The sequence below is a fragment of the Triturus cristatus genome, chromosome 1_1 (genome assembly GCF_964204655.1).
Source record: "Triturus cristatus chromosome 1_1, aTriCri1.1, whole genome shotgun sequence".
Classification (NCBI taxonomy): Eukaryota; Metazoa; Chordata; class Amphibia; order Caudata; family Salamandridae; genus Triturus; species Triturus cristatus.
The window spans coordinates 887,499,458-887,507,695 of record NC_140579.1 but is presented as its reverse complement, the minus strand read 5'-3'; positions in this window follow the sequence as shown (position 1 = coordinate 887,507,695).

Below are 8,238 nucleotides of genomic sequence, written 5' to 3'. Positions count from 1 at the left end.
CCGGTCCTCACCAAAGCGCCTCTTGCGGCCGCGGACTGCTCCGCCACGCAGCAGGACTGAGGACGGAGCCTAGGGTGGGAAGGCCGCACTCCCCAGGGCCACTGGGAGCCCCTGGACCCAGCCGAGCGGGGGGTGTTCCCCGGACCCGCGGGACCCCATCCGGGGCAGCCTGCCACGCGGCAGGGCCGGGGACGGACCCAGGGCTGGGGCGGCATCCTGGCCCGTCCAGCTGCCGGCTGAGGACCGCTAGGCCGAGAGGGGTCTCTGAGTACCCTGTCCCTAGTGATCCGGAGGAAGGCTACCCCCCTTTCTGGTAACCTGTGCGTACTGCAAGACTAATGGGGATCCTAGGCGCGGACGCGCCCTACCTCCTGATGCCCTGGCTGAGATCGAGGAGGCAAATGAGCCCTCATCGGGACTTCCAGGGCGGCCCGGCCATCTGGTTGCCCCATTGGAAAGCATTGCGCGTGACCAGATGGCCGAGGGAAAAGGTGCGACCAGATGGCCAGGACCGAAAGGACGCTCATCTGCCCGCCCTGAGCCTTTGCTGTAGGGCTCCCGCCTGCCCTTGCAGGGCTCAGGGGCTCCGCTTCCCGGGGGCTTGGGGACCCTGGCTGGGCCTTAGGCATGGGGTCGACCTCCAGAGCTCTCGGGCCTGGACGCCCGGGGAAGGACTGCCCAGGACCCATTGAGCCCATCCCAGGGCCGGAGGAGGGAGCCCCCGGATGGAGGGGAGGTGTTGTCCGGGCATAGGCCATCTGGTCCCCGGCAAAGAACCGCCAGTCCGGGAGGGGTGTTCTGGCATACACTGCCCCTACTAATCCAGAGGAAAGCTACCCCTCTTTCTGGGAACCTGTGTGCACCTCGAGACTCAGGGGACTCTGGACATGAATGTGCCAGACCTCCTGGAGTCCTGGCTGGGATCCGGGTGGCAAATGAGCCCCCATCGGGACTTCCAGGGCAGCTTGGGTAGCTGGTTGCCCCATTGGAAAGCATTGTGTGCGACCAGATGGCTGAGGGGAAAGGTGCGACCAGATGGCCAGGACCGGAAGAACTCCCATCTGCCTGTCCCGAGCCTTCGCAGTAGGGCTCCCGCCTGCCCACGCAGGGCTCGGGGGGCTCCGAGTCCCCAGGGGGCTTGGGGACCCCGGCTGGGCTTCAGGCACGGTGATCACCACCGAAGCTCTCAGGCCCGGACGCCCAGGAGAGGACTTCCCGGGACCCATGGAGCCCATCCCGGGCACTTTGCCACGCCGTGGACCGGAGGAGAGAGCCCCCGGACGGAGGGTAGGTGTTTTCTGGGCATAGCCAATCTGGTCCCCGGCAGAGAACTGCCAACCCAGGAGGGGTGTTACGGCATACCCTGCCCCAACTAATCCGGAGGAAAGCTACCCGTCTTTCTGGGAACCCATGCGCACCGCGAGACTCAGGGGACCCTGGGCGCGAACGTGCCCGACCTTCTGGAGCCCTGGATGGGATCCGGGAGGCAAATGAGCCCACATCAGGACTTCCAGGGCAGCCCGGCCATCTGGTTGCCCCATTGGAAAGCATTGCGTGCGACCAAATGGGCGAGGGGGAAGGTGCGACCAGATGGGCGAGGGGAAAGGTGCGACCAGATGGCCGGGGCCGAAAGGACTCCCATCTGCCCACCCGAGCCTTCGCAGTAGGTCTCCCGCCTGCCCACGCAGGGCTCAGGGGGCTCCGCGTCCCTGGGGGCTCGGGGACCCAGGCTGGGCCTCACGCACGGGGAGGACCACCGGAGCTCTCGGGACCAGACGCCCGGGGTAGGACTGCCCGGGACCCATTGAGCCCGTCCCGGGCACTTTGTCACGCCGTGGGCCAGAGGAGGGAGCCCCCGGACGGAGGGGAGGGGTTGTCCGGGCATAGCCCATCTGGTACCCGGCAAAGAACCGCCAGCCCGGGAGGGGTGTTACAGCATACCCTGCCCCTACTAATCCAGAGGAAAGCTACCCCTCATTCTGGGAAGCCGTGCGCACCGCGGGACTCAGGGGACCCTGGGCGCGAACGTGCCTGACCTCCTGGAGCCCTGGCTGGGATCGGGGAGGCAAATGAGCCCCCATCGGGACTTCCAGGGCAGCACGGCCATCTGGTCGTCCCATTGGAAAGCAGTGCATGTGACCAGATGGCCAAGGGGAAAGGTGCGACCAGATGGCTGGGACCGATAGGACGCCCATCTGCCCGAGCTGAGCCATACCGGTAGGGCTCTCGCCTGCCCTTGCAGGGCTCTGGGGCTCTGCACCAGGGACCCTTGTCCCGGGCAGATGGACACTTGACAGGCCGCAGGACGGGGGCTCCCACATCCCAGGCCCTGACCGAAACCCAGGCCCCGGGCCGGTCCCTGCTTCTCAACCCAGCCAGGCCGGGGAGATTGGGGAGACTGCCCCGGCACGAGGGACCCCTGTCCCAGGCACACGGACCCTCAGGACGTGTGCTCGTTTTCCACATATTTTTTCCATAATTCCACGTAGTGCCGTTACGCCAAATCCGCCCAGCCCTAATCTTAACCACAGCAAGTTTTTCTTAGGCAGCATGAGGACCATGTCACAGATTACACAATGTGCCACAACCTAGTGCATTGTGGGACATCACGTTAGCACTACATTACCAGCAGTCAACTAGTCCATCTGAAAATCCAATATGCAACTGTGTGAGATGTGCACCTCAAAAGGATAGCTACTGTTAAGAGAGAAGAAGTTGTTGGACAGATAGAAGGAGGTTGTGGTGAGAAAAAACAAGGTGTTACCTTCATGCAAAGAAGCCTTGTAGCTCTTCTTGTGATGTCATTACCTGAAGCAACCTGGGCATGGCACAAGGAAAAAGGGATATATTTACATGAAAGAATCCTACCTGCTCCCAATAGGTCACTTGACTAAAGCACAGTCGCAAGGCCACCTCCTGCAGTGAAGCCAGGGCTTCAGTCCAGTCTTCGTCCAGCAATTCATTCAGGTCTAACTCCCAGCGTTCTAGAAGCTGGGTAAGAGAGTCTGAGGAATTATTTATGAGTTCTCGGTATCTGAGTGAAATCGCCTTGGTAGTGAGATGTTCCTCCAGTAGCCTACTCTCTAGTGGAGGCGACTCCGGTAAGTCTCCAGCGGAGGGCAGCACCGCCTGGAGAGCATGTTGGATTTGTAAATAATGGAAGGTCTCCATGGGAGCTAATTCGAAGGTTTTTTGAAGATCCGCAAAGGGAATCACCCCTTCGGCGGTGCATAGGCCCCCACTGTAGAGATCCCTATCAAGTTCCATTTGTCAAATCCCTGCCTTTTTGCCATAGTGTGTAAAAGTTCAGCATCTCACAAAGGTGTGGCACGCGTGATCTTCTTTTCCCATCCCAATTTTCGCAGGGTTGCATGCCAGAGACTGACCATTAGTGCTGTTGGTCCCTCTAGAGGAAGATGGCATGGAGCAGTATTTAGTGCTCAGCGGTATCCTCCCAGTTGAAGATCCAGGCGGTCCATGTAATAGGCGGGTTCCTCCCTGGGTTGGTGTGCCCATTGATTAACCACCATTAGTTGTGCTGCTCTATAGTTCAATTCTAGGTCGGGCAATGCTATCCCTCCATCGTACCTTCCCGTGTCTTATTGATAGACATTTAAGTTTTGTTGTGTGCTAGTAAAACAAATAACATCATCCAGCCTTCCTCAAGCTGCCCCCAGTAGCCAGCATTATGGTCACATAATTCCTCTCACTTTGAAGCCAGAGATTGAAAAATAAACACTAAGCTCCCTGGAAGACACAGCCTGACATTTGACCTCTAGCTTTGATTGCACAGAAAATGCGACAAGATAAGAACAAGATTTAAAGCCTGTTTACAGAAAGTAAGTTTTTTTGGAAGAACACGGTTTTGGCAACGGGAGGGACAAACTCGAGCTGGACAGCCTAAATCAAATGAAGCCAGAAAATAGAAAGCCAGAAAATGTGAGTTACAAACCACAAAGCCAATGGTAGGCAAAGGGCGGAATGCATTCTTAGGTCAACTTTCTGAATGTCCCCAAGATGTCTTCAGCAAACCAGACAGCTGGGCGGTCTGGTAGGCTCCGACCCAAAAAGGGCTACCCACTTTTATTCCTTGTTCATCAGCGGATGCCCTAATTTACAAGAATTGGATCGTCAGGAAAGTGAGTGACTTAGAAGATGAATGATTGCAACTTCAAGGCCATGGTAGACTTGAAGTTCTACCTTCAACCTCTGTAGAGCATGGTGGAGGGTTGAGTCCAGGCCTGCTATTAAACCTACAGCATCAACAACATCACTTTCACTTCCATCATCTACAATGGGTTGATTTATAAATATTTTGACTTAAATCAAGCGCACAGGCAAGTCCAAACTAGGCAATGTCCACAACTATGACAATGGTTAAGAAGGTACAAGACTACTTGGATGCCCAAACAGAGGTCTTCTTGGATCAAGAGTTTGACTTTATCAGGTTCTTTAAAAACTGCCCGGGGCTCAGTTGTTGAAGAGGATTTGGTTGTAGCTCCTGTGTATGCTGACCATCTGCTTGGCCACCTGCAGTGACTGAGGTAATAATGCCTTGCCCTCAATTCCACCAGCTGGGCACATGAGGAACTAGCAAGTGCTGATTCCTCTTCCACCTCCTCTTCCTCCTCTATAATCACCAGCTGATGGAAGCCTAACAAGATGGCCTCAATTTTCTGCTGGTGCAGCCATGGAGCTAGCTCCTGCTGGCTCCCGTCCTCCTTGCTGGTAAGAGCTCTGGCTGGGCCTCCGTTGGGAACCGCAGGATTTTGTGACGAAAGATGAAAAGAATATGAATTAGAGCACCCACTGCAAGCACATTTGTATAGTCAATCAGGCACACCACGTTGTTGGTTTTCAAAGGTCACTGAGATTTTATAATTCTGCGTGGTTGTGAATTTTTTTAGACATTATTCACATAGTTACTATTAGTAGTACTTTTCATTTATTAATCCACTGATACCTACATAATTAAAAAGAAAAAATGTGCTCAAATATAATAAAAAAATAGAAAAGTTTTAACAAATGATTTAATGTGGTGACCCTTTTTTTCACCAGACACTCAGGGGCCGATTAGGAGTTTGACCCGTGTGAGAACCACATGCCGAATAATGACTTTTTTTAGATTCCTTTGGCGTTCCCATGGCGGTGCCTATAAAATAGGCACCGCAATAGAAATGTCAAAAACAGTTCCAGCACGACATGGACTGAAAAGTCCATGCTGTGCTGGAACTTCTGTGCATGCACACAGGGGGGCACATGATATGCTCCCCTGCATACCATGTGCATACCAGGGCGTGGGGCACAAGGGGGCCTGTAGGGTCCCCTTTGTTTCGTCTCCGCCCGGGTTTTCATGGAGGAGGAACCGCCATAAAAACCCTGGCAGAGAGGAAACTCGTAATATGCTTGGCGGGACCACGGCAGTCGCGCCAAGCATATGGATGCCTCTGAACGGTCGCGCCACTGCCAGGGAATGGCAGTGTCTGCAGTCCCAGGGCAGCACAACCGCTAGGCTTGTAATGTGGCAGTTGTAAGACCATCACCGCTTCCCCACCACGAGTCTAGCGGTCCCAGGACCGCCAAACTTGTAATTGGCCCCTCAATGTTTGTGTTTAAAAAATTACAAAACTGCAACGTTATATACATTGCCATCGAAAACCATTGCACTTCAAATTTATGCTACCCAATTTATTTTATCGTATCATTGAACTTTAATTGTGCTTACCTTATGGAGTGGCATGATTTTTGGATAAATATTATAACATAATAACAGTAATTCAAGTGGTCCTACTCTTTCCCTATTCCCAACTGAGCCCTGCCCCAAGTCCCATTTCCCCATACCATACTCTCACTTAGCAATTAGCAGTGTGAGGGACAAGCTAGTGTTAGGTAAGGTTGATGTTGTAGGCCAGGCCTTGGGTAAGGTTTAGGTTTAGCAATGGACAGGTTGGGTGGTTAATTGAAGGTAGAAGCTAGACCAGTGTAAGAGATAGCATACGATACAGAAGCTTAAAAAGAAGTTCAGAGAGAAATGTGGCCAGTGTCGGGATGGCATAGCATAGGTTGGCATTTGAAGTGGTAAGTATGGGTGGGCAGTGGGTATTGGGAGACATACGGTTCTTCCTTTAGTTTAAATGGCTAAGAGGTAGAGGTAGAGGTAGAGGCAGAGGCAGAGGCAGAGGCAGAAATATAACCTTTTCTACAGAGTTGTGCCACATATTGGACCTGATTCACAAACTGCACTTTGTAGTACAAAATAGACTACAAATTGCTATTCACAACCTACATATAGAGTTTATGCGTCAGCCTTTCCTATCTTTTTATGTGAAGAGATCTGTGTCTGTACTGTGGAGTCTCCTCACAAGTAAGTATATGTTTTAATAGTAAACGTGAGAGGGACAGAGGTGAGTGGGTGGAAAATGGGACCAAAGTACTACTAAAGAGGAGGGGAATAGAGAGGATCATGGAGGAGTTTAAGGTGGGTGAGAGAGGGGTTTAGCGAGAAACATCACCTACTCATAAAAGAGTAAGCCCACTGATATTCCCAGACTGCACTTCTAAAGTTACTACTGCCCCCAAAAGACATTTGTAAGTCAAACACTACACATGGCCAAACACTGGTAGTGCAGTACCTTTCCATAGAAAATAATGGAGTCAGGAACTCAAAAAACTCACACAGGAAATAATGTTAAATCAAAATAATTTTGTTAAATAATTTAAAATATATTGACTTTTAAGTTGATGATTGTATTAATTTGTTTAAGTCGTACATTTTCTGTGTAACTCAAGAATCTAAATAGAAAATATAATTTAATCTAATTTAAAAAATAAGTTCAATAAAAATATGTACAATAAAATGTTTACATTACTTCTAAAACACGTATTGAATAATGCAAGTATACTTTATGAATAACATTTTTAATTTGAAATGTTTTACTTTATTAAAAGTATTGAACCAAATGCTAGAAATATATATAACAATGAACTCAACAATTGCAACACATCTGGTAAGGAAATAAATGATTGTTCTCAACTCCGCCACCCATCTCCTGCAAAAGCTTATTATAATAACAACCAATCAAACTCCAGCTGACAACATAAAAAACGAATACACACACACACCAACATAGTTTTCCTTCTTTCACTATGTCATTGTGCATTTTGTGAGTTTACCCCTTGCTTTGAGGGGGAATCTTTTGATGAAGAGGAGAGAATGAGTTTACAAGCAAAGGAACAACAATTTTGATATGTCCATGGAAGCTGTTATTTCCAGATACCACTTCCCACCTAATGTGATTCAGAACATGGTTACTGATTGGGAGCAGGAGCTGGATTCATCTGCAAACCATTCCCAGACTATCCCAGCCTGTGTGAAAATATCAGCTGCATTCCATTTTATGGCCACTGGATCTTTCCAGAGGGTTTCCTGTGACAATGTTGGCATCTCACAGGCAATCCAGTCCTGATGCGTCATCAACTACTGAGATGTACTGCGACGCAACAGCAGAAGAATGCACCAGTTTATCGCCATGCCACAGTCACTGGTGGAAATGTGTGTCAAGGGAAATGTATGCCTTTGCCCTCATCCCTCATGTGCTAAGTGCCATTGACTACACCCATGAGGCACTTCAGCCACCCCGCCAAACAGCACTCTTTTTCTGCAACATCCATTGCTGCCTGTAATGCCACAGGCTGTTTTACTGAAGTTTACATAGACTTTCCTAGATTCACACATGCCAGTTTCATTTTTTAGCATGCACCTCCTCCACCTGGTTTGATTGCTAAGGATTTCAGTAACATGTTGCTTCTAAGTAAATAACAGCAACTCACGCTGGTCTTACATTTGTATCTGGGGATGCCATCTCAACACCAATCAAAATTCATAACATAATAAACGCATATGACCCTGACCGACACTGCATATAGGTTGGCCTTCCTAATGTAGTACAATTAGAACAGAGAGCCCTTGTTCAAAACGATATTTTTCCAGGAGATGCTTGGTATGCTCTTTCTCCTCATCTACTCATGCCCTACAGGTATCCAACCACAGTAACTCAAAGGAGGTACAATAAGGCACACATACGTACGCAAGCCTTTATTGAACACATTTTTCAAGTCGTGATTCAGGTGTCTTGACTGTATGAGGGGCGGTGGGTAATTGCTGGTGTGCTCCCCAGAAGCTATATGCAAGACAGTTGTAGCCTGTTGTGTGTTGCAAAACATTGTCATACGACAGAG